General features: G+C 40.3%; 1 long non-coding RNA gene across 2 annotated transcripts in view; it reads right to left on the bottom strand.

Annotated features, from left to right (window-relative positions):
* Positions 1 to 26,060, bottom strand: part of LOC109493767 — a 65,687-nt gene extending 39,627 nt beyond the window's left edge. For both annotated transcript variants that reach the window (XR_006588787.1, XR_002148131.3), the window contains exons 1-2: positions 25,594 to 26,060; positions 24,075 to 24,260 (exon numbers count right to left, since the gene is read on the bottom strand). This is a non-coding gene — a long non-coding RNA (uncharacterized LOC109493767). The remainder of the gene's footprint in view (positions 1 to 24,074; positions 24,261 to 25,593) is intronic.
* Positions 26,061 to 27,459: the final 1,399 nt, after the last annotated feature.

Here is a 27,459-nt window from a genome sequence, read left to right as displayed (position 1 = left end):
AGACATATAGATGGAAATACCAGTTTCTCAGATCTTCCTTTTTTAAAAATGTTTATATATTTTTTTTGAGAGAGAGGGAGACAGACAGAATGCAAGAGGGGTAAGGGCAGTGAGAGAGGGAGACACAGAATCTGAAGTAGGCTCCAGGCTCTGCACTGTCAGTACAGAGCCCGACCGTATGGCGGGGCTAGAACTCGAGAACGCCGGAGATCCTGACCGGAGCTGAAGTTGGCCGCTTAACCGAGCCACCCAGGAGCCCCTCAGGCCTACCTTTGTATCTGCTTTGTCATCCTGTCAGTATCCTAAATCTTTTATGACGGCTTAACGATCTATTTGTATGGAAATCATGTTTTTAACTCTTTAAATATTGTACTTTATCAACAATCATGAAGAGGGGCAGGGACAGGTATAGAACGAAAGATTCTCCCGAAAGTAGCTGTAACTCGCCTCAATTAGCCTGAATGAATCTGCTCCAATACAGAAATATCACAAGCTGCCTTATTTCTCCATGAAACCAGCTACAGGAAAAAGATCTGAGGAAGAATGGCTTCTTTTTTTATAACCAATGTTAAGTGATCATCATTAAATTACCAACATACAGGAAAACTTCACGTGAGGAAGGGTCAGTACACCAGGCTCTCCCCATTACCACCCACTCCTCACAAGATGGGGTGGTCTGTCCATCCAGCCTCCCTGCTCTAAACCAGGAAGCTGGAAGGTAAGGACTCCTAGCCCTTGCGCTGAATCCCTCCATGTTCTCCCCACCACAGAAAGCTTTCTCCTTAATTCCACTAAGAAGGAGCTAGAATTTTTCCAAGTAATGGCTTACTCTAAAACCAAAGGAAAGCAAAACATAAAAGGGGATTATCTGCAGGGGATGCTGTCCCAGTACTTTGCTGCTGGCCCAAGCCCAGTCAGGCTGTGGCCCACAGGCATGTGGCTCCGAGATACAAAGTGCCAGTAGCAAGGGGAGCCTGGGTGCCTCAGTCGGTTGAGCGTCTGAGTTGGGCTCAGTTCATAATATCGCGGTTTGTGGGTTCGAGCCCCGCGTCGGGCTCTGTGCTGACAGCTCAGAGCCTGGAGCCTGCTTCAGATTCTGTGTCTCCCCCTCTCTCTGTCCCTCCCCTGCTCATGCTCTGTCTCTGTCTCTCAGTAATAAATGAGCGTTTAAAAAAAAAAAAAAAAAAAAAGACAAAGTGCCAGAAGCAAAGCAAGATAGCAGTGGTGTGAGTGGCTACCCTGGGTCACTCTTCATTACCATAAAAACAGAGTGCCCCAAACGGATTCTAAACCATGTGTTCAGATAAGCTAGGGGTAACTGCTACTTTGGACAATGGAGGCAGAGCTGAGAATATGAAGTCCAGAAAGCTTCCCCACATCCCTTTCCATTACTCTCCAATCATTAGCCAACAAAAATTAGCTCATTTGCATTTGAATTCTATCAAAAAAGAGAAGCCCAGTGTAAAGGAATTAGAAGGACAGAATCTAAACAGTTTGAGGCAGCCTATTTGCTAATCGCATTCATGTTAAATGATCTCCAGAGCTTTCTGACATGACTTTTCTTAAACCAATAAGTAAACAAAAATGAATGACAACAGAGTACCTCCTGTGCAGATCTGGATAAATCAGGAAGTTGTGACCATTGCTCTCTCCCTGTTAATCCTCCTCCCCCAAAGCCAGTCACAAGCATAAAGTGAGCCTGTCAGTTCTTCCTTGTTTTGTTCCCGATTTGTTACAACTCCGCTCCCTTGCCCTACTTAAAATGGGTCTTGTCTGGATGTTTTTGCAAGCTTATCTGCAAGTGTTCCTCTTAAACTGACAGCAGTCAAGAATTTAGGATTAGTGACAAAACACAGTTGAAAATGCAAAATTGCAGTACCCTAAGGAGGGAAAAGCTATCTACACCTACCCTAATGGTTTGTTAAAATACTATTTGTCTTTGAAATCATTTCTGTCTTTAAAAAGTTCATATGACATATTTTAAAAAGTATTTTTTTGTTGTTTTTTTTTATTTTATATTTAGGAGAGAGAGAGACAGAGACGGAGCACGAGCAGCGGAGAGGCAGAGAGACAGAGACAGAATCTGAAGCAGGCTCCAGGCTCTGCACAGAGCCTGACATGGGGCTTGAACCCACAAACCATGAGATCATGACCTGAGCCAAAGTAGGACGCTCAGATGTTTAACCGACTGAGCCATCCAGGCGCCCCACAAAGGCATCTGTTTTTAAATATACATAGATAGGGGCCCCTGGGTGGCTCAGTCAGTTAAGCATCCGACTTCAGCTCAGGTTATGATCCCGTGATTCATGAGTTCAAGCCCTGCGTCTGGCTCTGTGCTGACAGCTCAGAGCCTGGAACCTGCTTCCAATTCTGTGTCTGTCTCTCTCTGCCCCTCCTCCCACTCTCACTCTGAGTCTCCCTCTCCCTCTCTCTCTCTCTCTCTCTCTATCATAAATAAATAAACATTAAAAAAATATTAATGTATATAGATAGGTTTATATTACATGTCATGTGCATATATAAAATTCAGTCCTCTACAACACATCATTTATTTTTCACAATCTGAATGCTGTTCACAGCTCTCACCAAAGAGCTAAGGTGACACATTTCCGACTCTCACTCTTGACCAATGGGGGATTGTGTCCCACACTGTGAGTTCCTGCAGCCAGTGAGTACAGCCTCCTGCTCTTCAGAGTTTTATGTGCTGTCTCATGTGTGTTGTTTACTTTCCTGTATGTCACTTTCTTCCATTTATTTGTACTCTGGTCATTTCTACCCACTCTGGTTGATAAAAGTTATACAAGTCACTCAAGATGTGAAAATACAAATTTTATGGCAACCCAAGGAGTCTTCAAGAAAACGGTCAAGAAAAGTGAAAAAATGGGTTCCAAGACCCCTTAAGATCTTATCAAGACTTTTCTTCTCTAGCTGAAACAAGGTTTAGTTTTTATCATAAAAGCAAAGCCACAAAATCCTGTAAGCAGATTGCATTCCCAAATCAGATACTCCGAGTCCTGGATCAAAGTAGGAAAAGTTCTTCTGGCATGGGGACTGCAAAGAAAAGTAGCCATGTGATTGCCAACTACAATTCTAATTTAAGAGACTCTGCGAGTGTGAAATCACAGAATTTTCCCTCGATCAACTCAATCTGATTACCAAATCCTCAAAATCCATGCCTGCTTTGTGATTGCAAGCACACCACTGGTGCAGATGGTCCTGGGTAATATCTTTTTGGCATGATGGGTGCCCTGGGCTTGCTCACTGAGTTCATCAATAATTGTGTTTTCCTAATTTTTTTAGTTGAATGAAGTGTGGATTTCAGAACCGAGTTTCACTTTCTATATGGGCATGTGCTAGGGGCGCCTGGGTGGCTCAGTCAGTTCATCATCTAACTTCAGCTCAGGTCATGATCTCATGGTTTGTGAGTTCACGCCTCACATTGGGCCCTGCACTGACAGCTAGAGCCTGGAGCCTCCCTCAGATTTTGTGTCTCCCTCTCTCTCTGCCTCTCTCTCTCTCTCTCTCTCTCTCTCTCTCAAAAGTAAATAAACATTTAAAAAAGTAAAAGAATACACATATAGATATATAGAGAGAGCTACATATATGCATGTGCTAGGAAACCACCCATACTGAAGAAGTAAATACTACTTTACTCCTTGCCCAACTGCTTATTGTTGCTCAATGCACCAGTTTACACAGAAAAACATATACAGTAAAACCTTGGTTTGGGAACATAATTCATTCTGGAAACACGCTTGTAATCCAAAGCACTTGTATATCAGTCAAAGCGAATTTCAAGACCATTGGCCCAGCTGTGATCATGTGACATCTGGCCTCATATACTACTCCTATTACTACTCTTATTGCAAGACATCACTCGTTTATCAAGTTAAAATATATTTAGAAATGTTTGCTCGTTTCACAGAACACTCACAAAACAAGTTGTTCACAGTCCAAGGTCTTACTATAGATGCATTAAAAATGCACACAAAAATACTGAATAGTCAGTATTATAATTTGCCAGTTTTCTTTGTCCCCTTAGATGAAGAAAACAATAAACATTTCCTATTCATTCTGGATAGGAGCAGGTCAGCCAGCACAGCCTGGCTATTAAAGGATTAATTGACTGGCCTGTTTGTTTCGATAGTCTCTCAAGGTCATAAACAATTTCCCTTTGACATTAACAATTTCCTCCCTCTTCTCTGACCTCACCTTGTGGGTCTTCTCTGAAGCACCCGACACTTCTTGAATATCCCTTCTCCAAATGCTTCCCTGACTCTGCAGTATTCTGGTTCCCTTCCAACATCTCCGTTTACTCCTCAGGTCTTCATGAGATCCCCCTCTCCTCTCCTACTGACACCTTAAACCCAGATGCTCCCCGAGAGAAAGTGCATTAATGGCCTGATCATTCACCCCACCCTGTACACATACTCTTTGCCACATGTCTTTGAAATTCTTCCTACGGAAGAAGGGGAGTCTATTTCCCTGATCGTCAAGTTTGGGTCAGGCGTGTGCCTTGTTTGGACAAATAAAAAATTAGTACATGACAAGATCAAATGTTTCTTGGGTGATTGGGCTTGCTCTCCTGTGCCTCTGTTACTGCCATCACAAGAATATGCCCAGGTTAGCCCAGTGGTCCCAGGAGACCAGTGGTCTTTTGCTGGTGCCAAAAGAAGGATAAGAGACCCTAGAAGCAGAGTTCAACCAGGGTTAGCTGAATGCAGGTCCATGGACAATAACCGATTGCTGCCTTAGCCACTGGGTCTTGAGATGATTTGTTACGCGGCACTGCTGGGGGCATAGTCAACTGATAGAATCCCTGAGATTCTGTTGTCCTCCTTTTACCAAACCTTACTTATTCCTGACAGCCTAGGGGCTAAGCTGCCCTATCATCTGATAATAATATATGATAATAAATAAATAATAAAATTCAATGAGAGATAATATAATATTAATGTATGAAAAAATAAATAAATTAGAAAAATTAATAATAAATGATAAGTAAGAGTTACCATTTTTAAAGCTCCTAATATGTTTCAAGGGTCACGCTAAGAGCTTTACATGTGCTATGCCCAACACTCATGATCTTCCAGAAACAGGAGCTATGGATTATGCCCATTATAAAAGTATAAACTGAGGCTCAGAGAGGTAAAGACATTTGCCCAAGCTCTCAAAGTAAGGAAATGGTATCTGGCGTTTGTACCAAATCTGTTTTCTGCACATCAGTGCATACTGAACACACACATTCCCTGATTACAACCAAAGCAGTTTTACCTTTATCTGTTTTCTATGTTGGTATTTCACATTCTCTATTTTGTTCTTTTTATTATTATTATTTTCTTTTCAGAAAGAGAGAGAGAGCACAAATGCATATGAGCAGCAGAGGGGCAGAGGGAGAGAGAGAATCTTAAGCAGGCTCCACTCTCAGCATGGTTTCCACAACCCTGGGATCATGAGCTAAGCCAAAATCAAGAGTCAGACCCTCAAATACAAATCAAAACCACAATGAGATACCACTTCACACCTGTCAGGATGGCTAACGTTAATAACTTAGGCAACAACAGATGTTGGCAAAGATGCAGAGAAAGAGGAACATTTTTGCACTGCTGGTGGGAATGCAAACTGGTGCAGCCACTCTGGAAAACACTATGGAGGTTCCTCAAAAAATTAAAAATAGAATTACCTCATGACCCACCAATTGCACTACTAGGTATTTATCCAAAGGATATAGGTGTATTGTTTCAAAGGGGCATGTGCACCCCAATGTTTACAGCAGAACTATCAACAATAGCCAAAGTATGGAAAGAGCCCATCCATCGATGAATGAATGGATAAAGAAGATGTGGTATATATATACAATAGACTATTACTTGGCAATCAAAAAGAGTGAAATCTTGCCATTTGCAGCAACGTGGGTGGAACTAGAGTATATTATGCTAAGTGAAATTAGTCAGTAAGAGAAAGACAAATATCATATGACTTCACTCATATGTGGAATTTAAGATATGAAACAGGTTAACACAAGGGAAGGGAAGGGAAGCAAAAGTAATATAAAAACAGGGAGGGGGATGAAACATAAGAGACTCTTAAATACGGAGGACAAACCGAGGGTTGCTGCAGGGGTTGGCGGGGGGATGGGCTAAATGAGCAAGGGGCATTAAGGAGAATACTTGGGATGAGCACTGGGTGTTATATGTAGGGGATGAATCACTGGATTCTATTCCTGAAATCATTATTGCACTATATGCTAACTAAATAATAAATAAATAAATAAATAAATAAATAAATAAAGTCAGACCCTCAACTAACTAAGCCACCCAGGCACCCCTCACATGCTCTATTTTTCTTAAGTGTCCTGTTACTAAAAACAGAAGTTTCAAAACCAATGCCGTGTCCCCATGTTGCTTTCCTTTCTCAGGTCTTAAGATCTCCCAGCCAACCATACATAGACTGAGAGGGCAACGAAACAGAGACAACATCACCTTGAGCAAAAGCCCGGCTGCCAGAGTTGAATCACGCCTGCACAGCCCCTACCCTCTCTGACAAATACAACTGAACTCATGGCAGCCTGAGATTATGGAAGGACATAGTGGATCTTCAGAAACAGAAGCCTCTTGGTCGCTAGAATCAGAGGACTCACTCTTTTAGGTCTCCAACAACTTTGTCTACATTGCCCCTCCCCCAAGCCCACACAGTGCAGCCCCAAGGAGGATACCCTCTGCTAAGATTTCTCTGATTTCTCCGTTGGGGGAGAGAACAAGGTAGACCTGCAACTTCCCCAGCATTCCAGAGCTCTGCCACAGAAGCCCACTTCTGTCTTGCCTCATGCAAAATAGTGGGGGAACTGGCATGGCCAGATCACCAGGGATAGCTTAGAAGCAGAATAAAAGGAGGGCAGGGGGAGAGGAGGGGATAATAACCAAAGAAAGTTGGGAAACCTCAAGTAAATGGAAGTTCAATAACACACTTTCAAAAAACCATTGGGCCAAAGGAGAAATCAAAAGAGAAATTTAAAACTACTCAAGGCAAAAAAAAAAAAAAAAGAAAGAAAGAAAGAAAGAAAAAAAACCACAACACAACACAGCAAAACTTACGAGACACAGCAAAAGCGGTACTAAAAGGGAAGTTTATAGAGATAAATGCCTTCATTAAAAAACAAGAAAGATCTCAAATAAACAACCTAATTTTATACCTCAAGGAACTAGGGGGAAAAAAAGCCTCAAGTTTGCAGAAGAAAGTGTAATAAAGATTAGAGCAGAAATAAATGAAACAGAGAACAGAAAAACAAGAGAAAAACTAGATAATACTAAGAGTTGATGTTTCAAAAATGTAAACAAAATCAACAAACCCTTAGCTAGACTAAGGAAAAAAAGAGAGAAGATTCAAATAAATCAAATCCAAATGGAAAGAGGAGATACAACTGATACCACAGAAATAAAAAAGATCATAAGATCCTATTACAATCATACACAGACAACTTAGAAGAAATGGATGCATTCCTAGAAACATACAACCTACCAAGACTGAATCAAGAAGAAAGAGAAAGCTTTGGGGTGCCTGGGTGGCTCAGTTAGGCGTCCGACTTCAGCTCAGGTCATGATATCATGGTTTGTGGGTTCAAGCCCCGCGTGGGGCTCTGTGCTGACAGCGTGGAACCTGGAGCCTGATTTGGATTCTGTGTCCCTCCCTCTCTCTTTGCTCCTGTCCACCGCCCGCCTGCTCGTGCTCTGTCTCTCTCTCTCTCAAAAATAAACAATAAAAAATTTTAAAAAAGAAGAAGAAAAAGAAAGACTGAACATGCCCATAACAAATATGGAGATTGAAAAAGTAATCAAAAACCTCCCAACAAAGAAAAACCTGAAATCAAAAGTCTTCACAGGCGAATTCTACTATACAATTAAGGATTAATACTAATCCTTCCTAAACTTTTCCAAAAAATAAGAAGAAACACTTCCAAACTCATTTTGTGAGTCCGGCATCACCCTGACACCAAAGTCACACAAAGACACCACAAGAAAAGAAAACTACAGGCCAATATCTCTGAGGAACACAGAGGCAAAAATCCTCAACAAAATATTAACAAACCAAATTCAATGGCACATGAAAAGGATCATACACCATGACCAAGTGGGATTTACCCTGGGATACAAAACTGGTTCAACATACCACTAAATCAGTAAATATGATATACCACATTAACAGAATGAAAGACAAAATTGTATCATTGCAAAAAAATGCAAAAAAAAAAAGCATCCGACAAAATTCAGTACCCTTTCATGATAAGAACACTCAACAAATTAGGTATAAAAGGAACTTACCTCAACACAACAAAAGCCATATATACAAGCCCACAAATAATATCATGCTCAATGGTGAAAAACTTACAGCTTTTTCTCTAAGATCTAAAAAGATCTGGAACAAAGCAAGGATGCCCACTCTAGCCACCCTGTTCAACATAGTACTGGAAGTCCTAGCCAGAGCAATAGTCAAAGGAAAGAAATAAGAAACATCCAAATAGGGGTGCCTGGGTGGCTCAGTCAGTAAAGCGTCCAACTCTTGGTTTCAGTTCAGGTCATGATCTCATGGTTTGTGAGTTTGAACAGAGCCTGCATCAGGCTCTGTGCTGACACTGCAGAGCCTACTTGGGATTCTCTCTGTCTCTCTCTGCCTCTCCCTTACTCCTTGTCTCTCTCTCTCTCTCTCTCTCTCTCTCTCTCAAAAATAAATTAATAAACTTTTTTTTTTAATCCAAATGGGAAAAAAAATGCAATCATCTCTGTCTGCTGGTGACATGAACTTTTTCATAGGAAACCCTGAAGATTCTACCCACTCCAAAACAAAACAAAACAAAACAAAACAAAACCACTGTTAGAAATAATAAACAAATTCAGTTAAGTTGCAGGATTGACAATCAACATACAAAAATTAGTTGCATTTCTAAACACTAACAACAAACCAACTGAAAAGAAAATTAAGAAAACAATCACATTTACAATAGTACCAAAAAGAATACTATAAAACACTGACAAAAGAAATTAAAGCAGCCACAGATAAATGGGAATTTATCCATTCATGGATTGGAATGATTGATATTGTTAAAATGGCCATACTACCCACAGCTCATGGGTGGGTCAGCTGGTTGAATGTCTGACTCTTGATTTCGGCTCAGCTTGAGATTCTCTGCCTCCATCTCCCTCTGCCCCTCCTCTGCTCACACACATGCTCTCTCTCTCTCAAAATAAAATAAAATCTTAAAAAAAATAAGGCCATGCTACCCAAAATGATCCACTCCTGTCAAAATCCCAGACATTTTTTATGGAAATAGAAAAAAACACTCTAAAAATCATTTGGAACCACAAAAGATCCTAACTATCCGAAGCAATTTTGAGCAAGAAGAGCAAAGCTGGAGAACACTTCCTGATTTCAAAATATGTTACAAAGCTACAGTAACCAAAACAGTATGATACTGGCATAAAAATAGACATACGCCAATGCAACACAATACCCCAGAAATAAACCCATTCTTATACAGAAAAATTATCTTCAACAAGACTGCCAAGAACACACAATGGAGAAAAGATAGTGTCTTCAAAAAATGGCGCTGGGAAAACTGGATATCCTCGTATGAAAAAATGAAATTGGACTATTATCTTACCACAATATACCAAAGTTAACTCAAAATGATTAAAGACTAAAATGTAAGATCTGAAATCTTAAAACTACTAGAAGAAAACATAGGAGAAAAGCCTCTTGACATTGGTCTCAGCAATGATTTCTTGAGGATGACCCCAAAAGCAGGGACAACAAAAGCAAAAATAAACAAGTGGACAACTCCAAACCAAAAACTTCTTCTGTACAGCAAGGAAACAATCAAGAGTGAAAGGGAGAAACCGATAGAATGGGAGAAGATATTTGCAAACCATAATCTGATAAGAGATTAATATCCAAAATATATTGGGAACGTCTAAAACTTAATAGCAAAAAAGCAACCTGGTTTTAAAATAGGTAAAGGACTTGAACAGACATTTCGCCAGAGAAGACATACAACTGGCCAACAGGTATATGAAAAGATGCTCAACTTCAATAGTCATCAGGGAAATGCGAGTCAGAACCACCATTAGATATCACCTCACACCTGTTAGGATGGTTGTTATCAAAACAACAAAAGACAAACATTGCTGGAGAGGCTGTGGAGAAATTAGAACCCTTGTGCAGTTGGTGGGAATGTGAAATGATGCAGCCATCACAGAAAACAGATAGAATTTCCTCAAAAAATTAAAAAGAGAAATACCACATGACCCAGCAAATCCTCTTGTGGGTATATATGCAAAAGAATCGAAATCAGGATCTATCGGCACTCCCATGTTTATGGTGGCATGATTGACAACAGCCAAAGTATAGAAACTATCCAAATGTCCACCAACAGATAAATGGATAAGGAAAATGTGGTGTATATATATATGTGTGTATATGTAATATATATATATATATATGTATAATCTAATTATATATCCAATTATATATATATATATATATATATATATATATATATAATGAAATATTCTGTAGCCTTGTAAAAGAAGGCTTGTAGCCTTGTAAAAGAAAATCCTACCATTTTCACCAACACAGATTGATCTGAAAAACATTACACTAAGTGAAGTAAGTCAGTCATAAAAGAACAAATACGGCATAACTCTTCTTATATGAGGCATCTAAACTTGTCAAACATACAGATGTAGACAACAGTATGGTGGTTACCAAGAGATGGGGGAAAGGTGGGGGGGGGAGTTGGGAGCTGTTTTTCAATGGGTACACAAGATGAGTATATGAGATAAGTATGTTCCAGAAGTCCGCTGTAAAACATAGTGCCTACTGTTAAGGATAAGGTATTATATACTTAAAATGTTGTTAAGAGGGTATCTCTTGTCAAATGTTCTTTCTGCAAAAAAAAAGAAAAAAATATTTGCAATATTTATGACTAATAAAAAGCTGATTTCCTTAAGTTTATTTTTAAAAGGTCATATAATTCAATAAGTAAAAAAAAAAACTTGATTGGAAATGTTAAGAAAATAAAGTCAAATGTTCAAAAGAATTAAAAAAAAGAAGACAAGAGAAAAAGAAAATCAAGAGAACCACCACAGGGTCAGATAACTACTACCATCCAGTGTTCAGGATGCGAAAGTAACTGCTGCTAAGTATTGGCTCTACCAAATCCCTGAGACAGGTGAATGCCAGGGGATCCCACAGGCTGCTGCACAACCTCACATCTGGGGAAGCCATCCCTGCCAGAGGAGAAGAACGAGGCTTTTTATCTGTCTTCCATTTTTCAAAAATGGAAATTTTTGAAAATTTGCAAATCCATGCAAATATACCTCAGAGGGAGAACTTAAGTGGCTTCCAGAATGTCGGTGGCATGGGATTGTAGGAAATGTGGTTTCCAGGCTCCCAACCCTCATATACAGGATACTTGAAAGCAGTCAGTCAGAGATAAGGGTTCAGGTGCAGGTAGTTTAGAAAGTGCATTAGTTTGTATTGCTGCTGTAACAAATTACCACAAATTCAGGGGCTTATGACACACAAATTTATCTTACAGTTCTAAAGGTCAGAAGTCTGAAATGAGTCATACACTTTAATTTTGTATTTGCAGCCTCCAGAACAGGGAGGCAATAAATGTATGTTGTTTTAAGTCACCTAGATTATACTATTTTGTTCCAGCAGCCCTAGGAGACTAACGCATGGGGCTGAAACAAAGTGTCGGTAGTGCTGCATTCCTTCTGGACAATCTAGGAACGAATCCATCCTCTCCCTTTTCCAAGTTCTAGAGGCTTCCTGCATTCCTTGGCTCATGGCCACATCACTCCCCTCTCTGCTTTCATTGTCCTGCTTCCCTCCTATAAGGACCTGCTTTCTCTTATAAGGACCCTTGTGATTACCTTGGACCATCTGGATAACCCAGAATCCTTAACTTAAAACCACATCTGCAAAATTCCTCTGCCATATTCACAGGTTCTAGTAACATATTCACAGGTATCTGGGATTGGGCCATGGAGGTACATGGGGACCATTATTCCACCTACCACAGGAGGTGATCCTAGAAAGCAGGAATGGGAGAGAGAGTAGAGAGCCAGGAAGGAAGAAAAGCCAAGGTAAGCGTGTGTCAGCAAAGTCATAACTGGGAGCAACAGGGCACTGTTCTGCCAGGACCTGATTCACCTAGCAAATGCCCCGAGAATCGCCTACCTGAGCAATGGAGAGCTGGGGCATTTACTTCCTGGCCTCCTCCCCAGTTTGATTGTGGGTTGTGCTGGAGAATATCAGCCTCACTTCCAGGCTGCATTTTCATGCTGGCTGAGGAGGCTGCCAGGACATCAGAGAAAGCCCTGGGAATGTTCTTGAAGCAGGGCATTTTCGAACTCATCCAGAACTATGGATGAAATCAAAGATAGGCCAAGAGGATGTGATGCGGGACATAAGAGGCATCTGCTGCAAAGTGAGTGCTTAAAGCTGCTTGCCAAAAATCCACATACTATCCAGCACACATATCCCTGGTAACTGCTTAGAATTTGAGATTTGATTTTTAAGTAACAACCCTAGCCTATTTCGAATCCCTGTTTCTTGTTCAACAGTTAGGCTTAGGGAGTTTTTACCTAACATGGCTGTTTTGTTGAAGGCACAGGGCAAGGCTTGCCATGTGGCTAGGGGGGAATATCGCTTCTGTTAGGATGGATATTACTAGTGTCAATGAATAGGCAGTAAGCAGGTCAGAAAATAGGGTTTTGTACAGAGTCCAGGATAGAGTCACAAAGGCAGGGAGAGGGGCTCTGGGCCACTGGCAAATGGAAAGGAATTTGCCAGGTAGACCAGAAGGTTGTTCCAACTAAGGTTACATGATAACAAAAGTATATTTCACTTCATTCAAAAATCCTGGTTTATTGAAACTGTCAAGGAATTCGATCTGTAAAAAGGCAAGATTCAAACTTAGATTCTCTAATTATAAATCCCATCCTCTTTACCCTACTCCAGGAGTCCTTTCATGTGTTAATGAAGGTCCAGAGGAGAATGTTTAGGTTTTTCACTAATAGGTAAGAAGTATCCCACCCTCTGCTGTCTGCTGCTGACAGAGGAAGGCAGAGAAGGTATCTAAAGAAGAGGTAGGCTTCCAAAGACCAGAAGCAGAATATGAACCAGGTGAACAGAGGAAAAGACAGATTTTTCTGGAGGCTTAATATTGTCAAGTATCATGTCCCTGCCCCAGGTCTCTTCTGATGCAGGGTCCTGGTGAATAAGCTCTCTAGGATGACACTAGGCTGTTCTTGTCACATTTTCTAGCAATATAGGGGAGAAAATGCACCAAATCTCTGTGCTAAAACCAGCTGGCAGCAAAGGTTGTCAAAATATCCAAAGTCTGAACGAAAGGTCAGGCGCTTCTGGACACACATTTATTTTCTGGAAAAATAAATAGCTTTGGATCTTGTTGGGTAAAATCGAGAGAAAAAAGGATCACAACATCTGAGTGGTAAAACCTCCAAGGAGAGCTGCAAAATCTGGGGGAGAGAGAGATAGAAAGGCAAACTCTCTCTGGAATCTGATGGAATTGTCTCAAGGAGAGTGTGAGGCATTATGTACGCCTTTCCGCCCTTTACAGTTAAGGAAACAAGACAAAACAAAGCAGAACAAAACACCAAAAGACTCTCCCAAACAAACAAAAAATACCTTCACTTAGAAAAATAGTACTCCTGGCTCATCCCCACCAGGTTGAAGTTCGACTCTGTCAACATCATTTTTAGTCAAAGAAATGGTGAATTTTAACCAAAGAGACATTCCAGAATCCATCTTTTTAAAAATGTAGCTACACTCCAAATGTGGAGTGGACTTGCAGACTTGACAAAAAAATCTACTCACATTCTAGTCTCTTATAACACAGCACAGCATAAGATAGACTAGAATGTAAATAGAGTTGTTTTGTGCATGTGTTTGGAGGAGACTTTTGGTGTTTTGTTCTGAGTTTTGTTTTGTCTCTCATAATCATCTTTATTCTGAGAGTTTGATAATTTTCCCAGCTAGATAAGGATAGACATCAGGGCCCTCTTCCTCTCCACACTGCACTGGAGAACCCTGCTGTCCCATATGGTGGGGAGGAAAAACACAGAGAATTTTCAGTCAGACATTCCTGGGTTAGAATTCTGGCCCCATCATTACTGGTTACATGACTTGTGCAAGTTCCTCAAACTTTCTGTGCCTCAGTGTGTGTGTGTGTGTGTGTGTGTGTGTGTGTGTGTGTGTGTGTATAAATTTTATATATAAGACATAAAATATAGATCATAAGACTCAGCACAAAGCAGGTACTCTAAATGTCAACTTCCTTCTTCCCCCTCCTTACCCTCCAGCTTCCCATCCCCCTCACACGGCAGAGAGTTTGCTATATACTATTTGAAACTGCCCCTTCCCCACTATCTACATTTGAAAAGCAAGGAGAAATGGCTACTCTCTGGAGGAATAAAAGCTCTGGCCTTCTCTGAGATCATGTCCAAAAAGCCATTATTATATCATATACTTTAGTTACAGCCATAGTCAAGGCATTCTGTACTCATCATCATTGCAACTAACATTCTCTAAGAGTTTGTGGCAAGAATTGTTCTCAAGTACCCTCTACTGTACCTAACTACTCAATACTCACAACAACCCTATGAAATATGTATTATTACCATCATCATTTACAGAGGAGAAATTACGGCTCAAAAGTCATATAGCTAGAATCAAGGAGAAAGGTAATCTGAATCCAGACCCCCCACTTCCAATGACCAAGCTAAACCCCGTGTACCTACAACATCCTGGGAACCAGGGAAGATGTCTCTTTAGTGAGTCACAGAATAATTCAAAGCTGTATCGAGTAGCTTGGGCCTGCTATATCTAGCTACTCAACAGCCCTGCCCCTGGCGATTAACGCAGCAATGGATGAGAGGGCAACACACAACATGGGAGTTAAAGTCAAATCAAAGGGGAAGTATTGTTAACATTCATGTGTCTCTATTACATTTGTCCAGAGAACCAAATAAGGTGGTACATAAGCACATTTTCTGAGAATCAGAAAAACAAGTTAAAGAAGGAACAAAACAGCAGGTTGGAGCTTGAATCCAGCCTTCTGGAGCTAAACTATAGTTATCTTAGTAACTGTGGGGAAAGAACAGTTAAAATGAAAAGAAAAGAAAAGAAAATCCAATAATGTCTAGGAACTTACAGTTGATTAAACAGTTGTTCTGGTTATTTACTGCTATGTAATGAACTATCTCAAAACTCAGTAGGTTAAGTGGCAACCATTATGACACCATATGATATTGTGGGTCAGGAATTAGGGCAGGGTATGGCTGGGTGATTCTTTACCTCCATGTTCCAGGCTACTTGGTGGTATTCAGATGGTGATAGGCTGGTCTGGAGGCTTAGTAAATTGACTATACCTTTGAACTTGGGGTTGGTTATATGATTCATATTTCCTAGGGTGATTTCTTCTTGCTTTATGCTCTTTAATGAGGTTTGTTTAGAAGATGTTGATCTGGGGCACCTGGGTGGCTCAGTCAGTCGAGCGTCCGACTTTCGCTCAGGTCATGATCTCACAGTTCGTGAGTTGAAACCCTGCGTCGGGCTCTGTGCTGACAGCTCAGAGCCTGGAGCCTCCTTCTGATTCTGTGTCTCCCTCTCTCTCGGCTCCTCCCCTGCTCATGCTTTCTCTCTCTCTCTCAAAATAAATATTTTTTAAAAATTAAAAAAAAAAAGATGTTGATCTATATCAGCTAACCTTAAGAATACAGAAGAAAGGGGCGCCTGGGTGGCTCAGTCCGTTAAGTATCCGACTTCAGCTCAGGTCATGATTTCACAGTCTGTGAGTTCGAGCCCCGTGTCAGGCTCTGTGCTGACAGCTCAGAGCCTGGAGCCTGCTTGGGATTCTGTGTCTCCCTCTCTCTCTGCCCCCTCCCCTGCTCATGCTCTGTCTCTCTCTGTCTCAAAAATAAATAAAAACATTTAAAAAATTAAAAAAAAAAAGAATACAGAAGAAAAAGACCAGACCTTGAAAGAGAGGATATATTCCTTAGGAGGCTGAGTGTGGTGGTAGAGTAGAAATGAACATGAGAGAAGGGAAGCTGGTGAGCAAATGTCAGCTGTCTATCTGCCACCACCTTCTGGGAAGTACCTTTCTGAAGCTTTTCTCTGTAGAAACTGTAGCCCAGCTGGTGATGGTGGGAGATGGCTTGTTTGAACAAGGGAATGTCCCCCTAAACCCTGTTGTAGTCAATGGACATTGTCCTCCTGGTTGGTCTATTTAATGACATTCTACATGAGCCCATGTGGTTTCTGGCTAATGCTAGTGTCAGCAGCCTCTGAAGTGTGTCAGTAACATAGGCATGGAAACAGCCACTGGCCAGCTGCCCTAGCCAAGCAACACTTAACACTGACAAGTAAAAACGGTAACTGGTTTTATTTGGTGACTTTCCAATGTGCTTCTCTGGGAGAATGGGCAAGGAAGGTGGAAAATTGTGAAGGCTACATAATTATTTTAGCACCATCCACTTGGGAGTTTCTCTGCCATGAATTACAAACCTTTCAAAGACTAAGGATAGTACCAGGAAACACAAAGAATCACAGATGCTCTAACACAGAGCCCAGGGTACAAGGAACCTTTCCAGAGCTCCTTTGGAGATATCTTACTTGACTCTGCATAACTTCAGCACATCGTGACCGTAGCCTGCACCATGGGCTCTTACATGTATTTGCCAGGAGTCATATAAATGCTCTCTTGCTAGTTGTTTCCACTGTTTGTGATGTGAACACTATGGTAAATTGAAGATGGCCACACATTTTTCACTCCTTCTGCCATTGAGAGGTAGAGTCCAATTCTCTCCTCTTTCAATCTGGGCTGACCTTTATGACTTGCTTTTATGATGACTGGGTTTTATTTTGTTTTATTTTATTTTATTTTATTTTATTTTCATTTTAACTATTCCTTCCCCACACTTACCTTCACTCTTATCCACCAAACACCTTGCTATGCACCAAAGATAAACCTAGGTTTCCAGGTTTCTGGAATAAGTATATTTTCATCTATCTCTTCCTGTTTTATTAAACATCTAGGAAGGGTCCTCATTTGTATAGTGAACGAAGTCACTTCAGGTGAAAAAAAAACTGATTTAATTTGCCAATTTCCCATATATATTTAGAGAGGATCACTGTATAAAGTTCATGGGTTTAATATTTCCATTATTGGGGTGCCTGGGTGGCTCAGTCGGTTGAGCGTCTGGCTTCGGCTCAGGTCATGATCTCACGGTTTGTGGGTTCGAGCCCCGTGTCGGGCTCTGTGCTGACAGCTCAGAGCCTGGAGCCTGCTTCAGATTCTGTGTCTCCCTCTCTCTCTGCCCCTCCCCTGCTCATGCTCTGTCTCTCTCTCTCTCTCCTTCAAAAATAAATAAAAACATTAAAAAATATATTTCCATTATCATCTTCACAATGACTTCTTACAAAAAGGAAATGTGACTTTTATATGTGCCCTACTTCACTTACATTATTTGGAACTACTTGAAAGCCAGGTCTGACAGATAACTGCAATACAGTAAAGGTAGAAATTAGCAACCAAAGGACAGAGAATGTGGCCAAACTAGTGTCTGCTGTGGGGAATTTAATAAGATTTCCCTTGGGCCTAATATTTACACCACTACTCAGCACATTGTGAGCACTCAATAAATGTTAGCTACTATTGGTATTAAAGACATACATAATTTTCAAACTAAGTTTTAGATCAGCAAGAGATAACTAATGCTACTCTGTGGAGTTCAAAAATTCAGAGCCAAAATGCCAAGAAATGTAATGTTTTACTAAGTCTGTGCAACCTCATCAGAAAATAGGTAATGTTTTTGCTAGACTTTTTGAAACATTATAAATAATATGAGTATCTCCTTGTAAGCCCCATTGGGAATTACTAATATAGACACAGTCTTTGATTTACTAATGAGGAAACCAAGTTCCAAAGAGGAGTTAGCAGTTTGCCCTGGATTCACTGTTGGCCCCAGAGCCCATGACTCTTAACTTTCCATCCAGGACTCTGTACATTCATGCTGCCAGTCTTGAAATAAACCGGAATGAACCTGTTGTTTAGAAAACAGAAAAAGGGAAAGGTTTGGGGGGGTGGTGAGAGGAGGTTCTCCTTAACTCCACTGTTTTATGTTAGAGATAATGGCAGAGCATCAAGATAGACTTTATACTTGACTTTTACAACATACTAGATTAAGAGCTCACAGTGTATACTTTAGGAGCTATAGGAGACTTCTATAGGATTTCTTCCAGCTATGCCCTCAGACATACAGAAAATACTTGAGGCCTGAATCTCCTATGAACATCTATTGCAGCAAATGTAATTTATGAAAAGGAAATATTACCTGGTATCTAATAGAGGTCACAATTAGTCCCTAGATTTAGGCATAACATCAACATATTTCCATCCCTTAGCTATAGCATTGTGCCCCTAATGAATCAAGGTTTAAAATTATATTATTGTACATTCAAATGATCTATTGCCAAATATGCAGTGAGGTTTTTCTCCCAAAATCATCCCTCAGACAAATAGTCATTTTATCCTAGTCCTTATAAATTCTCTCATATCATGGAGGTACTCCTTCAGTTGTCTTATTTTTGGCAAAACTACATTAGCCTGAAACTTTTCAATAAATGCTGGTTAAGCTGTTAGAGAAGTTGCTTCATGAAATTTATTTTTTTAAAAAGGTGGGGGGAATGATGTATATCAGTTAGTATAGGGTAAGCTATGCTGCAGTAACATTAATCCTGAAATCTTAGAGGCTTAAAACATAAAAATGTACTTGTCACTCACACAAATGCCACTGTGGGCCTGGAGTGACACTTAAAGTGGGTCTTCAAGTGGCGACTTCTCTTTAATCTTGTGGCTCTGCCCTCCAACACAAGGCTTTCTTAATTGCCAATGCAGAGCGAGAGAAAGCTGGAATGTCATGCAGGGGTTTCTCACTGCCTCAGACAAAAGTAACACATGTCTTTCTACTCATATTTAATTGGATAGAATTGCCTGACTGCAAAGGGTTAGTAAGTGTGCCCAGGAAAACTGAATATGAAAAAAAGACCTAGTAAATGCAATGCATTCTCGTTCACAGGAAGTAAATGGTTGCACATATTTAGTAATTGTATGACCTTGCAATTGCAAGAATTGAAGGTCATCATTTAAAAGCTTCTTAAAAAAACACTTTAAGAAGCTATACTGGAACCTGGAACAACTAGATACTCATTCAGAGAGGAAAAAAAGTCTCAACTTTTTCTTTAAGCATACACAAAAATTAAGTTGGTACGGGTCATAGATCTAAATTAAAAGCTAAAACTATAAAAGTTCTAGATGAAAAATAGGAGAAAATCTTTAAACTTAGGGTAGACAAAGGTTTCTTTAAAAAGCACAAATTATAAAAGAAATATTGATAAATTGTACTTTATCAAAATTTAAAAGTTTTGCTCTATAAAAGACACCTTTAAGAAAATAAAAAGGCACTATATTATACATATACTACAACACCATATGTTAACTATACTGGAATTAAAATAAAAACTTAATAAAAAATGTTTTAAGAAAATAAAAGGCAAGTCAGAATCAGAGAGAATGTTTACTATATCTATATTGAGTATATATTTATGAATATGTGTATTATAATTCATTAATAATAGGACACACAGTCCAATTTATTTTGATGGACAAAAGATTTAAACATACTTTCAAAGAAGACAAGCCCATAGCCAGTATGCAATGAAAAGATGCTGAACATCATTAGTCATGAGGAAATGCATAGCAAAACCCTAATGAAGGCATGAAACCATAAAACTCCTGGAAGAAAACATAGGGAGAAAACCCCTTGGCATTGGTCTTGAACTATTTGGGGGCAGTATGACATCAAAAACACAGGCAACAAAAGCAAAAATAAACAAGTGAACAGTATCAAACTAAAAGGCTTGGCACAGCAAAAGAAATGATCAACAAAACAAAAAGGCAACCTACAGAATGGGAGAAATAATTTGCAAACCATGTATCTGATAAGAGATGAATATCTAAAATATATAAGGAACTTTGAAAACTCAATAGCTAAGAAACAACCCAATTTTAAAAATGAGTAAAGAACATGCATAGACATTTAAAAAAAAAAAGACATACAAATGGCTAACAGATATATGAAAAACCACTCAACTAACCATCATAGAATTGCAAATCAAAACCACAGTGAGATATCACCTCATACCTGTTAGAATGGCTATTATCAAAGAGACAACAGGCAAGAGTTGGTGAAGGTGTGAAGAAAAGGCCTTGTGCACTATTGGTGGGAATGTAAATGAGTACAGCCATTATGGAAAACAAAATGGAGTGTCCTCAAATAATTAAAAATAGAACCACCATATGACTCAGTAATCCCACTTCTGGCCATACATAGATGGGAACCCAGCTGATTTCATGCAAGAGGTTGTTTTGCTGTCCAAACAGAATCCCCATTGAATTTCTTCAAATAGCCAGTTCAAAACTGTGCATTGAGATTACAATTCCATTTAGCGTAAACATTTATAATACATGCCATCTCAGGAAATTATTCTGTGAAACTATTGGTACCCCTTTCATTTGTGCAGCACATTAAAAAAAAAAATGGTTTAATGGACTTGTAAAAACAAGTCACTCCCAAAGCTAAGTTGAGGACAATTTCACCACCCCAGGGAGTGATTAAATTCGTCTGTCCAGCTGGCAAGCCTAGAAAGCCAATTGAGTAAGTAACTCAGCATCCCTAACACCGAACCACTAAACCAATTAAAGGGGAATGTAGTTAACACTTGCTAAAAAAACAAATCCAAGTCATTTATCATGTGCACCATCAGGGTACTAGGACCCCTCTAAGCAACTCCTTTAAAACTTTCCTAATGAGATATTGTTGGGGGAAATTCTGCTTGTTAGAAATGGAGAATCACAGCCTTTACCCCCAACCTACTGAATTATATGAGAATTAAATGTTCTCACGTTTAGAGAGACTCATGTTTAGATAAGCTGAAGTTGTCAGTGGGATGGAAGAGAGAAATGGATATAGGACAATTAAGAAGGTTGACTTCACAAGGTTTGGTTTTTATGGGATTGGGAAAAAGTGAAGTCAAATATGACATCTGGGGACGCCAAAGGAGGAACAGAGCTTCTTATGAAATCCTCTTCTGCCCCCACCTCCTCTTCTTAATGCTAAATTAATGCTATTCCCTGGGGTTCTTAATTTGACCTTTGTTGCTTCTCTTTTGACACACCTGATCTCAACGGTTTCAACCCTCCGCCACACACATCGACAGCCTGCTCAAGGTCCCAAAGGCACATCTCAGTTTATCATCTTTCTCTCAAAACCTACTCTACCTCAATCTTTTAATTAATAGAATCCAATCTGTTATCTACCTATGCATTAAGAGGAGAGACCTAGAAGTCACTAGAGAGTTTAGCCTCTCACTTACCCCCACATGAAATCAGTCACCAACCCCTAGTTCCCCATTCCTTATGTCGCTAATATCTGCCCTCTCCCCCCAATCTCTCTGCTCCTATATTAGGCCATTATGGCTCACCTGAGTTCTTGACCAGGGTCCTATGTTTCCCCTATCACCACTCTGGTTAATCTACTTCTGTCTGCCCCCAAGCCTCCTTCTACTACACCTAAAGAGCTACTTCTAAAACACAAATCTCATTATGTCATCCCCTTGTTTATTACTCCTCAGTGGCTCTTCAGCATGTTATTTGAGGCCCACCTTTCCAACCTTATCTCCTGATATTAGCCCAACATACTTTGCATTCTTGTTTCCTGCCAACTTACCACTCTGAATAAAAACATGGCCCAAATGGCAAGCGCAGGCATCCTATATTGCTTTTAGTTCATTGAACCCTTGCAGAGCAAACAAAGTCAAAGCTTCTTATTGGGTCCCCAGTGTATTCACCACTGAAGGAATGAAATTCTTCATCAGTAGAAGTTTGTTGAGTGCTTTTTTGTGGGCAGTGTTCCCAAGATGCTCTGGGAAGTTTATTCTGTAAACTCTATTCTGTAAAATAAAGTTTCCTTATTCGAAGGCTCAGGAAACACGTTTGTCTTCTTATTCCTTAAATTTACCACCATTCTTTCTCACAGCCCAAAGCAGAATAGATCATCAAATCCTACATTGGGAGCATTGTCTATCCATATGGTGTTAAGTAGTTCCTGCTAAAGGCTCCCAAACAGTTACTATTTATTGAGTAACTGCCAGTTCATTTATGCCTCACCTCAATCCCAAGAGTTTGGTATTATTATCTTATTTGACAGATAAGAGATGCATCCATTGTATCCACGTATATCAATACACCCACTGGAGGCAATTGTAGACCACACGAGGTCAATAGTTAGCATGCATCTAGTTCACGGCTCCTGGAAGGTGGTGCTCAAACAAATGTGTATTGGATGAGCAAATGAATGAATGAAACAAATATCTAGTAAGTGGCAGAGCTGGTATCCAACCTAAGGGATCTAACCACAGAGTGACTGCTCTACACTCATAATAGAAAGCCCAGGGTAGGAAGATGTCCACCTAAGAAGAGGCCTGACCATGCTCCTCTTTTCTCCACTCTTTCTGGGTGTTCTGTATGTGGTTTGAAAGATGAGTAGGAAGGGAAAAACCTGACCAATGTCACAGTGGTGCTGAGAAGAAAATTTAAGGAGTATTTTACGAAACCTTGTAAATACACAGCACTGAAGAATAATTAAAGATGGTTCCCAGTATCAACATTTAAGGCCCATTGTGTGTTTCTTTATGAATGTTGAATATACCTTGTTTTCGAAGATTAAGGGAAGAAATGAGTGAAATACCCTTGCCTCATTCTCACCACTTCCCATCACCCTTACCACCCAGCTTGAAATGGTGAGATGAGTGAGTCTGTGTAACCTCCAGGGGGGTTGTTACGAGGTCACACAGATCCATACGTGTCTGATAGATTTACACTGAACACCCCTTGTGGGAAAATTACATTAACTAAAATGAGGTGAATTAGGTCCAGCTTTAGACATTGCCTATTAAACATAATCTATTACACTGTCAGGGACACTAAATTGTTTAATTCAACATTTTAAATGTGAGAAGTTAATGTTGGTGGAAGAGTTAAGCACATTATACATTTATCACCCAAAAGACAGAGATATGAAAATGTCTAAACCATTAGCCATATAATAGCTTCAAAGGCTTTATTCTGGTAACCTTAAATTGGTTAAATTATGAAACTGCAATTAAGAATAATTATCCCCGCAGTAGTCAAGTAGATGCAGAAACCCCAAGAAGCAGACAGCTTGGCGCAGTAATATATCAGCTTACAACCTGAGTCAGCCTGAGTAGTGATACAGTCACCAAAACTACGTCCCTCTAATAACATTTCACAATGCATCAAGGAAGAGTTTATGGCGATAAGCAAAGAAAAATTGGGAGATCCTAATCCAAACTTGTGTCCATCTAAATCAGGAAGTGAAAATACCCCAGAAATTTTGTCTGTTTGCTTAAATTATGAAAAAGATGATATTAAAGTCTTTACTTAGATTGCAAGCAACCCATCTGCAAAACTATTTCGTAATCCCTGGGTTTTAAAAAGATTTTTGTGTCTGTAGATTTCAATAAATAAGCCAGTATTTTTTAAGTTAGTCAAGGCTGGCTGATTCTTAATATATATATATATATATATATTTTGGATCTTACTTCCAAAGCTCTCCCTTCAAGGTCTACCATGTTTATCCTTCCTTTTTTCCCCATAACAACAATGCCAGGTCAAGTCCAAATAGCGACTACTCAACAAACATTTGCTGAATGAATGAGCAAAGGCATGAATGGCAGACCTCACTGAGATACCTGAACAAAATCCCAGTTTTACCAACTTCCCAGACGTTCTCTGCTCTTCTATGTCCCACAGACTTGACAAGTTAATCTGGCCCCAAACATTACTTTCCACACATCAGCCTCTTGCCCAAGAGCTACCAATCACTGGTTTAATAATAAGATCCTACCTCACTTAGTTCCAGCTGACTGGACTTGACCCCTTTGCTCACATAGGTCCCCTTCCTGGCAATGAGCTGTGAATAGCTCTCTTCTGAACAGATCATGGGGGCTTCCCAACGTGTCAGAGCACAAATGTAGCTGTGGGCCACTCCTGATATACCAGGCCTCTCATTCCAAAGGCCAACGATGAGGTCCTGAAACAAACAGACGGAAACATGCTGACGTTGCACGAATGCAGCTGCATTGAAGTGATCCGAGGTTTTGTTAGCGATAAATATTTATCTATCCAAGAGCTTCTCAAACTTCAATAAACTCAAGAATCACCTGGAGGTCTGAGAGTCTGCATTTCCAACAAGCTCCCAGGTGACATGGATCATGCTGGCCCATTTTGAGTATCCAGGATCCACAGCAGGGGTTGTCACACTTGGTTGCACATTGGAATTATGCGGAGTGTTTAAAAAAATACTAATGCTTTAGATGAACCCGGATGATTCTTTTTTGATTGGTCTGGGGTGCAGTCCAAGCATTGCGATTTTTAAAGCCTGTCTGATAATTCTACTGTGCAACCAAAGTTGAGAACCACTAACTTAGACCAGTGTTTTTCAAACTTTTTTTCATTATTTCCCCCTTAAGGAGAGGTTTTTTTAATTTTATTTTATTTATTCATTGAGAAAGAGGGAGAAACAGCACATGAGGGGAGAGGGGCGGGAGCAGAGAGAGAGAGAGAGAGAGAGAGAGAGAGAATCCCAAACAGGATGCACGCTGTCAGCACAGAGCCCAATGCAGGGCTGGATCTCACGACGATGAGCTCATGACCTGAGCCAAAAACCAATCTGCCGCTTAACAGACTAAGCCACCCAGGCACCCCCTTAAGGAGAGTTTTTAGACATTTTCCCTCTAAATAGTCCTCATGAAATTTTAATATCACAGATATACTGTATGGCAGTTTATATGTTGTATGCATACCTGGGCTTTATACACAGAAAGGAAATTTTTTGTTCCCCAAGAAGCATTTTGCATGCTGTTGGGAGTGATATGAACCCTATTAAGAATGCATGCTTAGGGGCGCCTGGGTGGCGCAGTCGGTTAAGCGTCCGACTTCAGCCAGGTCACGATCTCGCGGTCCATGGGTTCGAGCCCTGCGTCAGGGTCTGGGCTGATGGCTCAGAGCCTGGAGCCTGTTTCCGATTCTGTGTCTCCCTCTCTCTCTGCCCCTCCCCCGTTCATGCTCTGTCTCTCTCTGTCCCAAAAATAAATAAACGTTGAAAAAAAAAGAATGCATGCTTAGGGGCACCTGGGTGGCTTCTTTGGTTAAGCATCCAATTTTTGGTTTCAGCTCAGGTCAGGTCATGTTTCGTGGGTTTGAACCCCACACTGGGCTCTGCACTGACAATGCAGAGCCGGCTTGGGATTCTCTCTCCCTCTCTCTGCACCTCCCCTGCTTGCTCACTCTCTCTCAAAATAAATATATAAACATTTAAAAAATTTTTTTAAAAAGAATGCACGTTTTAGACTATGCCTACAGACCTGTCCAAGCATCCACACGTTTTTCTCCATCACAAATCCCTCCAAGCAGAAGCTGTAGGTCTAAGGCACAAAGGACCAGTCTGGAGAAAAACAACAGGAAGGCGATCAGATCATTGCACCCCCACTCCTGCATCCCAAGCCATGACTGACTGTATGGCCTGAAATTCCTTTGTACTTTCTACCACCTCACTATCCTATAACCACAAAGGACAGTGAATGTGAATGTCCTGCCTCATTCAAGTCAGCTATGGTACTTGCCAGGATATCCCTATGTGTGTTCAGAAGCCAAGCCTCCTTCATATTGCCTAGAGACAAATGGGCTTTCCATCATTGCGTAAGGCAAAACATCTATAGGAGATCTTTTTTTAATTCCAGTATAATTAACATACAGTGTTATATTAGTTTCAGTGTACAATATAGTGATTCAACAATTCTACACACTTCTCAGCACTTGTCGTAAGTGTACTCTTAACCCCCTTCACCTATTTCACCCATCCCCCCCCTTTTCCCTCTGGTAACCATCTGTTTGTTCTCTATAGTTAAGAGTCTGTTTTTTGGTTTGTCTCTTTTTTTCCTTTGTTCATTTGTTTGTTTCTTAAATTCCACCTATGAGTGAAATCATACGGTATTTGTCTTTCTCTGACTGATTTATGTTGCTTAGCATCATACTCTCTGGATCCATCCATGTTGTTGCAAATGGCAAGATTTCATTCTTTTTCTTTCTGAGTAATATTCCAGTATGTGTGTGTGTATGTGTGTGCATATTCATATGTGTGTGTGTGTGTGTGTATATATATATATATATATATATATATATATATGCCATATCTTCTCTATCATCCTTCAATGGACATGTGGGCTGCTTCCATATCTTGGCTACTGCAAATAATGCTGCAATAAACATAGGGATGCATATATCTTTTTGATTTAGTGTTTTCATATTCTTTGGGTAAATACCCAGTAGTGCAATTACCGGATCGTGTGGTAGTCCAATTCTGTTTTTTGAGGAACCTCCATACTGTTTTTCAGAGTGGCTGCACCAGTTTATATTCCCACCAACAGTGCAGAAGTGTTCCTTTTTCTCCACATCCTCACCAACAGTTGTTGTTTCTATAGGAGACATTTTTTAACGTCCATGCTAAACCCTAATACTCCTTGAGGTTATACCACAACTTGTGTAAATTGTGTAGGAAAAGTGGGTCACAGCTCTCAGGGGAAAACAGCAGTGTTGTCTCTAATTCTAAAGACAGAGAGTACCTTCTAATTCCAGTGTTAAGTCCTAACTATGGAGAAGGCCAGTGAAAATGTGGTAGCATAAGGGGGCAGGGATGGGTAAAAAGAAAGGGAGGGAAAAATGAACTAACATCATCACATGTCTCCTTTGTGCCAGCGGATGATGTACATTAGTTCACTGAACTTCCATCATAACTCTGAGAGGTGGATATCATTCTCCCATGTTACAGACAGAAGCCCTGAGATTCTGAAACTGCCCAAGATCTACTTCTAGTAAGTGCAGGAGCCAGCAGCATTCAAATCCTCATCTGTTGGGCTCCAAACCCAGTGCTCCTTCTGTTCTAGCATGCTGTTCTCCCAGCCTCAGGAGAAAACAAAAAACAAAAAATGAACCACTATAACCATTAAGGACAGTCCTCCACATTTTAAACCAGGAATATCAGGGTGACCTGACTGTGACAACAGGAACTCTGGGTCCTGCAGCAGCTCCAGAACATACATGAAAGGCTGAAATAGACATGAAAAATCTTCAAGGGGGCATCTGCAACCAGGACATCCACATGACATGGATTTAAGTCTGAACCCCAGTGAGACACCAGAGGTCATGAGGACTAAGGCACAGAAGGAAGAGAG

The sequence above is a fragment of the Felis catus genome, chromosome D4 (genome assembly GCF_018350175.1).
Source record: "Felis catus isolate Fca126 chromosome D4, F.catus_Fca126_mat1.0, whole genome shotgun sequence".
NCBI lineage: Eukaryota > Metazoa > Chordata > Mammalia > Carnivora > Felidae > Felis > Felis catus.
The sequence above is the reverse complement of the archived record's forward strand: the minus strand, read 5'-3'. Positions and strand labels throughout refer to the sequence as shown.